Source organism: Capsicum annuum, chromosome 10 (genome assembly GCF_002878395.1).
Source record: "Capsicum annuum cultivar UCD-10X-F1 chromosome 10, UCD10Xv1.1, whole genome shotgun sequence".
NCBI lineage: Eukaryota > Viridiplantae > Streptophyta > Magnoliopsida > Solanales > Solanaceae > Capsicum > Capsicum annuum.
In genome coordinates this window covers 181612107-181623080 of record NC_061120.1, presented here as the reverse complement: position 1 = coordinate 181623080, position 10974 = coordinate 181612107, and positions in this window count along the sequence as shown.

Sequence of the window (10974 nt, the reverse complement as noted above, 5' to 3'; positions counted from 1 at the left end):
ACAAGTTCTAGTTCTAAAGAAATCCTGAACATAGTTCTTAATATCGTTTTGAATAATATCCTAGCAACTATGAAAAAACATACCAGAATATCCATCAGGCCCTGCAGCACTTGCCGCACTCATACTGAGTTCATCGGAAGTTATACGGTTTGTTGTTGCTGAGAATTGAGATAAGAACACAAAAGACATAGTTTCGGTCGTTAGGTAACAACATTCTTAATCTTTCATTTCATTAAAACAAAGTTGTTTCTTTTCTCTTCTTCTTCATTGTTTAAATGTATTGTTGCTATTTATTTTTTTGTAGTGGATTTTTGATTTACTGATGAGAGTGTTAATGAAAATTGGATTTTGGTAGAACAATTTGTTTTGGTAGAACAATTTGTTAAGTACTTTGAGAGGTATGGAGAGATAATAGACTTGGTGATTATGAAAAATAGGCATACAGGTAGACCCAGAGGTTCTGGGTTCATCACTTATGCAGATCCAACCGTTGTAGACACTGTTATAGCCAAAAACCATATTATCAATGACAAACTTGTAGATACTGTTATAGCCCAAAACCATATTATCAATGACAAACAAGTGAGTAGTTTAGCTTCTACTTTTGTGTACCTTCTTCTTTCATGTTCAATTGATGTTGAATTGGAGTTGTGAGATATTATATAACTATGCTCAACTTTGTTGACTACCTGTAATATATATACACACTTTAGTTAGTCATGCTTTAGGTAGAGGGTGTATGGGAAACAACCTCTCTATCTCTAAGTAGGGGAAACGTATGTATATGGGATTACAATAGGAATATTGTTGTTGTAGTTTAGTTAGTCAAATTCTAAGCCGAGTGACTGTTGTAAGCAACCGCTCTATCTCTATCTCTTTCTCATCTGATACTGAATGACATGATGAAGGTTTGGCTGGATTATCATACACTCGTATTGGTTTGAGATAAGAACACAAAAGCCATAGTTTTGGTTGTCAGGTAATAACATTCTTAATCTTTCATTTCATTTAAACAAAGTTGTTACTTTGCTCTTCTTCTTCATTGTTTTAATGTATTATTACTTTTTTTTTGTAGTGGGTTTTTGATTTACTGATGAGAGTGTTAATGAAAATTGGATTTTGGTAGAACAATTTGTTAAGTACTTTGAGAGGTGTCGAGAGATAATAGTCTTGGTGTTTACGAAAAATAGGCATATAGGTAGACCCAGAGGTTCTGGGTTCATCATTTATGTAGATCCAACCGTTGTAGACACTGTTATAGCCAAAAGCCATATTATCAATGACAAACTTGTAGACACTGTTATAGCCCAAAACTATATTATCAATGATAAACAAGTGAGTAGTTTAGCTTCTGCTTTTTTGTACCTCCTCCTTTCATGTTCAATTGATGTTGAATTGGAGTTGTGAGATATTATAAAACTATGCTCAACTTTGTTGACTACCTGTAATGTATATACACACTTTAGTTAGTCATGCTTTAGGTAAAGGGTCTATGGGAAACAACCTCTCTATCTCTAAGTAGGGGTAACGTATGTATATGGGATTACACTGGGAATATTGTTGTTCTAAGCCGAGTGACTGTTGTAATCAACCTCTCTATTTCTATGTCTTTCTCATCTGATACTGAATGACATGTTGAAGGTTTGGCAGGACTATCATATACTCGTATATAGCTTTCTTGTGGTAGATTTTCAGCATCTTGATTTGTGTGTATCATTTTTAGGTGAAAGGTTATATAAATGAAATGTCCATCTGCCTGGAAGATGAAGATGAAAGAATTTCAAATTTCGCCAACCTTTTCTTTCATGAGTTGTCAAAGAAAGGTAGCATATCTACCAAACTTTTCTTTCATCAGTTGGTAATAAAGAAGTCAATCTATCTTATCTCTTTCTAGTCTTTCTACAGTTGAGCTTCTTTCGTCTGCTGTTGCATGTTTTTGACTGTACACACACATCAAATAATACTGTTTTTTTTCTCTTTGAACTTAATGTTTATAGGGAGCAATCCAATTTATAACCTACTTCAAGATATTCTTGGAAAGTTATCTAGCCAGAACTCGAAGGAAGAATCATTCTGCAACATCATGCAATTTTTAATTGCTTCAATTAAGAAGGTTCCATGAATTTGACTTGCTTCTTTGGGCTCTTCTGTAGAGAATTGATTGGAATGTTTGTATTTTTAGGACAAGCAAATGGAAGCTCTTGTCGAGAAGCTTTGCAAAAGATTTTGTGGAGTTACTAGTATGGAATTTGAAAATTGTTTTGATTTATTTCCGTGAAGAATTTTTGTAATATGATCAACTATTTAGAAGAAGCTAAGAGAGAAAATATATTGGGTACTTTTAGTTTGCAACGATATCAGTTCCCTAAGTTTACACTATGCTAAGCTTAAGAAGTTATTCTGCCCTTGGGTTTGGTCTGTTTACATATACTTTCTTGAAACTAAATGTGAAAATATGTATGTCTCTTTATTTTCGCCCCTAAACTTGACATTGAGGTTTACCACAACTTTCTGTGAGGTTTCACAGTTTTGTGGATAAATCACGATACCAGCTTGCTCCACTTGCTATTGCTAGCCAAGTCGTGCAGTTTACTGTCTAATACTTCTAACCATGTTTGGAAAATTCCGTTAGTTTTTTCATGAATGACTACATAGTATTTAAAACGAGGCCTACTTTTTTCTGTCATGTAATGGCATAAAGAGTTCATAGATGCCATAAAATGATTACGGTTTTGTCTATTATAAGAGATCCAGAGGTTATCTACTAAACACTTTTGGGGTCTGTCTAAAACGTAATCTGGTCTTACTCTAAAGGATATGTTGCTCTCAGGGTATTCAATTAAATTAAATGGTCCGAAATGAATTCTTTCCATTGTCTCTAGGGATTCTAGTGTTCTAAAGTTTAAATTACCTAACATTGTCTGTTGGTAAGACTCTGAAGACGAAGCTACGCCTTTGCCTTTGTCTGCAGGAGGTTGTCCTGTTGGTCTCATGCTGAAAACAAATGAGTAAAATTAAACTTATTTATTTATTCCCAGTTGTAGTCTACTTAACTGGTCAGCTAATTTGTTTTCTTTTCCTTTTATATGTTCGAATACTATATTCTTATAAACAGATATGGTATCTGTAAAATTTAACCATCTTCTTCTACTACTAGTTTTGTCATTTATTTTTTGATGAAATTTAACTATAGCTTCACAATCTGTTCTAACTAAAATTTCTTCTTTATTTAGTATATATAGTTTGAAAACATTTAAACCATATATGATAGCTAATACTTCTAAGTCTATAGCACTCATATTTTCTTTTTCTTTATATGCCCCACTCTGGTATCCACATATTTGTTCTTCATTTTTATTACTGTATTTATTAGGTCTTGCTTTTAAGATAGCTCCCCATCCTAAGTCACTTCCATCTGTTTGAATAATTAAATAGTCTGATTCTAATGGAATTTTTAGGTCTGGGATATTTTTGATTTTTTCTTTTATTTTTTGGACTAATTTGACATCTTCTATATTAAAATTTTTCTGTCCTTTACTACCTGTTTTTGCATATAATGGTCCTTCTATTTTTCCTAAATCTTGAATAAAATTGCGTGCATAATTTACTAATCCTAAGAATTTTTGTAAATCTTTTGTTGTTTCTAATTTATCTGGCATTTCTAGTACCTTCTTTGCTATGTGTGGTTGTAGTTTTACTTTTCCATTTCCCAGAGTGATTCCTAGGAAATTAATATAAGTCTTGCATAACTCCATCTTCTTTTTACTTATTATTATGCCATGTTTAACAAATAGTCTGAAGATTATTTATAAGTGTCCTAAATGTTCTCGCATATTTTGACTAAATACCAAAATATCAACTACATATACTAATATAAAATGTTTATATTCTCCAAATATGTTATCCATTTTTCGTTTGAAAATGGGCGGAGCCGTCTTTAATCCAAACGGCATAACTAACCATTCAAAATGTCCGCCTGGGCATGTGAATGCTGTCCATTCTATGCTATCTGGGTGCATTTTAACTTGCCAGTAGCCTGATTTACAGTCAAATTTACTATAAACCTTTTTATTTTGAATTCTATTAATTAACTCACTTTTATCTGGTAGTTTGTAAGCATCTGTTCTGGTGTTATCATTTAATCTTTTGTAGTTAATTACCATACGAGCTTTACCCCTTATTTGTTCACTATGATTTCTTACCATAAAGGCCGCTGATCTATGTCTAGAGGTGGATCTTCTTATTACTCCTAATTGTAAGAGTTCTTTTATCTGTATATCAAATTCTTTAGTATCTTCATTATTTGCTTCTATAGGTGTTGTTTTTATCGTATACTCTAAGTTAATTATATCTAATTTACACATTATTTCATTGGCGTCCCAATGGGCTAATGGTCTTTCTCCTATTATCTCCATTTTGTCTACTATCGATATTATATTTTCTAAATCTTTTGGACTGTTTATTATTCCTATTTTATCTATTCCTTTTCTAAAATTATAAAACTGAGTTTCTATACTTATTAGTGTATATTCTTTTTCTATATTAGTTAAGCATTCTTGTCCTTCTGCATTAAGCAGAGTATAGTTTCTGACTTTTTCCAGATTTTCTTTTTGCAGGTTGCTGCATTGATTATTTTGGCAATCTTCGCAACATGGTTCTGGAAGCGATTTCTTTTTACTTGTATTTAGTTTTCTAAATACTGTAGGCAATGTTACTGTTTGTACTGGTGTATAAGTCAAATTTTTAAAGAGCATTATTCCATCTCTTGTTAAGAGACATCCTCCCTTATTCTGTATACAAAATTTTAGTCCTATAACAAAATCTGATCCGATATTTAAATCTCTTGTTAGTATCTTATTAACGTTATAAACTGGGTTATAAAATTTATTACAAGTATTTAGAAAGCTTATCTGTGCGTTTTCTATGTAATAGCGATAAATATTTTGTGATCCATCCATTTGAGTGGCCATTATAGGTCTTTCAAGTATTTTTAATAAGTGTTCTGGTACTATTTCTTTATTGATTAAACAGCTAGTACATCCTGGATCTATTAATGCTAGAGTTTCTATTTCTACGTCTTTTATTTTGATTTTTACTAAGACTTTTATGGTAGAGAATTCTTTATCTTCGTTGCATATTAGACTAGTGTTATTATCTTCTAAATTCATAAGTTCTGCTTCTAATTTTTCTAAATGTACCGTTTCTTGGGTATCCGTTTCTTCTATGGTGATTTTTGTTTTTCCTTTTTCTAGAATAGTTAATCTTTGTTCTAGATCATTTAATCGGGTTTCTAAAGTAGATACCCTTAGGTTTAGGATTTGATTGTTCGTATATTTTTGTCCGTTATTTATCTCTGATTCTACTTTTATTTTTAGTGTGTTTTCTATACAATTTATACATGCTTCTAGGTAACATTTTTTACATTTAGCTCTATTGTCTTTGCTGGGATACCAATTACATATACGACATCTATTGTTGTCTAGGCATTTGTTTCTTTGGAATTCATGTACACATTCTTGAGTAACATTCATTAAATTATTGATTACTAGGTTGTTTAAATCTAAATCTTCTATCTCTTGTCCTAGTTCATTAACTAAGTTATCTTCTTCTGATTCTGAAGAATCATATTTTGAATTATCTTTGTCATTTATATCAATACTTATTATTGAGTATATACTTTCTGTATCTGACATGTATTCATCTACGTTTAATAAAGTTTCTTGGAAATCTTCTATTAGTTAAGAATTTCTAGTTCTATTATTATTTCTCTTAGGACATACATTGGCTAGAGGGTCTATGCTACCACACGTATAACATTCTAATTTATTTTTATAATTTCTGTCGTTTCTATATTTTCTAACACGTCTATCTCTATTTAACCAAGGTTTTTTAGCCTTTGACTTTCTTAAGAAGTATTGTTTTCTACTATATGATTTTTGATTATTTCTTTTCGTATATTTTTTATGTTGTTTCTGATCGTAATTCTGGGTTGTGTATATAACAGATTTACAGAAATTCATTTCATTTCTTTTTAATTGTTTTTGTATTTGTATGTTTGTACATTTTTCTGTTAATATATCCATTATATGTTGTGTTCTATGTCCTATTGTCCATTTTAAATTCGGGTTGACAACTAGAAAGAACCAGAATTACCCGAACTACATAAGAAAATAGACATCTTAATAAATAAAGAAGTCCAACCAAAAAATAACCTCGAAATAGACGAACTTATTAACCAATTAAAAATAATTGAATTAACTCCTAAACAGGAACGAAAAAATATAATAAGAAAACCACAAAAATGGACTTTCTATCAAATAGACGGAGAGCCATCGAAAATAATGAAAGACAAGGAGAAGAAAGACAAAGAATAAGTTTTTCAGAGAATAGAATTGGAAATAATAATATATTATCTAGAATATGCAGAAGACAACCTAATATGGAGCAGAACCAAGAACTTAACGAAATAATAGATGTAGACAAAGACTTACAAATTTTCCAACAACATCAATTAAAATTATTAAATCCTAAAACACTATATAACGCCGGATATTTTTCTACAGATAATCAGTTATATAGACATTATAGAGAAGAGCAAATATCGGCTATAGGAGAAGATTTTAAAATACTAGATTTAGTAAATGCTAATTCCTTAAGATATCTAAAAAATAATAGAATGCTATTAATGCATATGGGTTTAATTGTTATAGGAATAAAAGGTTTAACTAGAAAAAATCTAGGATCCAAAGTACTAATAACAATATATGATGATCGATGGTCAGACATTATATATATATATATATATATATATATATATATATATATATATATATTGATTTAGTAAACTTCTTAATATATAAGATTTTTGTAAAAAAAATACGGAATTAATCTGAACCCGTATATCATGAGCTAGCTTCGACTCTTGGGAACGTACTATGCTTTGTATATATGAAAGAGGAATTCGAAAGAAGCACTGTTCAAGGATCTTATTATTTGCACATTCATGAATGTGATTCTGGAAAAGGAAGTTGTTGATCTTAGTTACAATGTGATCCTTTTACATGAATAATGAGAATAGAAATTCTTTTAAAAAATAAATTAATTAACACCATTAGCTTCCATTAGGTTGAAGGATCAAATAACACGATTTGTTTAATTGAAGGTTCGATATGCTCAGATCATTAACTCAAGGGCTAGAACTTGATGCAAATATGCATTACTAAATAAACAGATGAAAATAAATGATTTTTCGACCTAGTTTTTTCTTAGAGGGTGACAATATACTGAACTTGACTTTTAAGGTCGTGTTCGAAGGAAAATTTGTAGAAAAGTTAGAACCAACTTTGGGAAATTTTCTTGATGATCTTTATTGTGTGTGAACCAATGTATATATATACATGTATCTTATGCAAGAAGTTAAATAATAAAAACACATGTATCTTGTGCAAGAAGCTAAATAATAAAAACACAAAGCTAATTAATAAAACAACAAAACAAATATCTAAACACTTGTATCTTGTCTTGACACATTTTCTTTATTCTCAACATCCCCCCTCAAGATGGAGGGGATCGAAGTGAGTCCCATCTTAGCAAGAAGACGGTGGTGTGATGGTCCAGAAAGGGATTTTGAGAATATGTCGGCAAGTTGATCCTTTGAAGGAGATAGTGAAGAGAAATGAGCCCGGAAAGAAATTGTTGCCGAACGAAATGGCAATCTAGCTCCACATGTTTTGTGCGTTCGTGGAATACAGGATTTCTAGCGATATGAATCGCTACTTGACTGTTGGAACGAATGGGTATTGGCAAAGCCGGTGGAACTGATAGATCAGACAGTAAGCGATTTAACCAAGTGAGCTCCACAACTAATCGTCTTATCGATCGATATTCCACTTCAGTAGATGAAAGAGACACGGATGCTTGCTTCTTGAATTTCCAAGAGATGGGAGAACCTCTCATGGAGATGAAAAACTCACTGATCGATCAACGAGAATCTGGGAAAGACGCCCAATCCGCATCACAAAATGCATTGAGCGAGAAATATGGAGAGGTGGATAAGAAGATCCCTCAACAAGAATGTCTTTTCAGGTAACGCAGAACCCTTAAAGCTGCTGTGAAATGTATATCGCAGGGAGTTTGCATATATTGACTTAATGTTAATACTGCATAGCATATATCTGGCCTGGTCTGAGTTAAATAACTTAGCTTGCCAATCAAATGCCCGTAAACAGAAGGATCTGACATGGTTGTTCCTGATGATTCAGAAAGTTTACAAAAGAATCCATCGAAGATGATACAGGATGCAAATGAGAAATGTCAAACTCTTGAAGCAAATAAAAGGTATATTTCCTTTTACTGATGATAATTCCATGATCTTCCCTTAAAATTTCCATTCCCAGAAAGTAATGTAGAAGTCCTAGGTCTTTGATTTTGAATTCAGAATGAAGAAACTGTTTTAGACACTCTATCTCTTTGGTGTCACTACCTGTAATGAGGATATCATCGACGTATATAGCCACAATAGATATCAAAGAACCAGTCTTTTTAAAAAATAGGGATTAGTCATTGAGAGAAGCACTGTAACCTTTGAAATTAAGAGCACCTGCAAGTTTAGCATACCATTGCCTAGAATCTTGTCTCAAACCATAAAGCGACTTGTTGAGTTTACACACCAAATTAGGATCAGGAGAAGACAAACCAGGTGGAAACTTCATATACACTGCGTCTTGCAAATCTCCTAGCAAGAAAGCATTTTTAACATCAAATTGAGAAATATCCCAATGCCTTTTAGCAGCCACAGATAAAATGCATTGGATTGTAGTCATTTTGACTATGGGGGAGAAGGTTTCATTAAAATCTACCCATTTTTTTTGGATTCCCCCCCCCCCCTCTTATTACTAGCCTAGCTTTTAGTCTCTCAAGTGATCCATCTGCATGATGCTTTACCTTGTAAACCCATTTGCAAGGTAAAGCCTTTATTCCCGGTAGAAGTGGAACCACATCCCAAGTGTGGTTGGACTGTAGAGTTGCTAGTTCATCATCTATGGCACTGCACCAATCTGGATTAGTAGATGCCTGGTGATAACTAGTTGGTTCTTTGATTGTATGAGTTGATTTGATAAAGAGAGTCCAACAAAATAAATAGAATTAGGTGCAATAGAAGATGCAAAACAAGACTCAGTAACTGGGCTAAAAAATATATTGTTACATAAATAATCTTGTAAATGGACTGGACGTACACCTTTATTAGTTTTGTCTGATCTCCTAACAAGTGGTGTACTGGTTGCAGGTAGATTTTCTAGTGGAGAAGGTGGGGTTGATTGTGAATGTGAAGAATCTGAAGATGGTAGTGTATCTGAAAGTGGAAAAGTGTGGTTTGTAGAATTTGTGTTGAAAAGGAGTGTGTCATCAGTAAAAGAAACAGATTCATGGTCTGGTATAGAAAAGATAGGTGGAGCTGATATGGGATTCTTTGTAAAGGAAAATATATTCTCATAGAACTGGACATCTCTAGTGACAATTATTCTCTGTGTATTCAACTCTAAGAGTTTAAAACCCTTTTGATTAATGGGATAACTAAGAAAGACACAATCTTGTGCTCTTGGTTCAAACTTCCCTCTCTCATGTGACAAAGTGCTAGCATAGCACAAGCATCCAAAACACCTTAATGAACTATAATTAGGTGTCTTACCAAACAATCTATGATAGGAAGTTTTTCCATGAAGGACTCTTAAAGGCATCCTGTTAATAAGAAAAGTAGCAATGAGGATACACTCTCCCCAATATCTAAAGGGAACCTAAGATTGCCCTTACCATTTCAAGCAAGTGCCTGTGCTTCCTCTCAACAACTCCATTTTGTTGAGGGGTAGCCACACAGGATGTTTGATGTACAATCCCTTGAGAGTTGAAATAATTAGTTGCAATCAAGATCTTTCCCAACTCCAGGGCATTATCTGACCTTTTTCCCCTTTTTCTTTGAGATTTAAAAACTGTTTGGTAAACCTCTGCTGCTGAACTTGATGAGGTCTAGATCTAGGATAAAAACTCCTAGATCTGTGGGGAGCTGATGGTATAAACTTTTGTGTCTGTTTCCTTGCCTTCTGATTGTTAATATTTCTTGTCATGAAGGCTGATGAATCTGCAGAACTCACAGGGTTGAAATAAGATTCCCTTTGGTTCTTATCTTGCAGAATCAAAGAGTAAGCAAGATTGATGTTAGGTAATAGGTTGATCATGAGAATGTTGCTTCTAGCTTGAAAATAGGTATTATTAAGATCCATGAGAAACTGTATCAACCTCTCATCTTCTAAGGATTTCTTTAGTTTGAGCTTAACTTCACACATACATACGCAACTACACTGAATATTAGAATTAAGAGAATCTAGTTCATCCCATAATTTTTTGAGTCTAGTGAAGTATCCTGCTATGCTATTTGTTCCTTGATTTAAGCTATTGAGCTCCTTTGCAGATAATAAAGCTTAGCACCATTGGACTGACCAAACCTGTGCTCAAGGTTGGTCAAAAGCTCTTGTACAGTTTTGGAATAAATTACATTGTCAGCTATGTCCTTAGAGAGTGAATTCAAGATCCAGAATGTGACCATGTCATTACACTTGTTCCATGCTTGAAAATCTGCTGAATCCAATATTGGGCATGGGTGAAAACCCGTGATGAATCCCAATTTGTTCTTTTCTGACAGAGCAATTAGGACTGACCTCTTCCAACTCGAATATCCCTTGCAATCAAAGGGTGTATTTGCTAGTGTCATACCAGGGTTATCAGAACTATGGAGATGATTAGGATGATTTGGATCCATGATGAGGGTGCTAGCAGTAGTAGTCATTGAAGCAGTAGCTATTTGCTCTGCCATGTTTGAGATTGAGAAAGGAGAAAGTTGGTGTTGAATCTGATCTGATCTGAAAATTATTGCTTTGATACCATATAGAAAAGTTAGAACCAACTTTGGAAAATTTTATT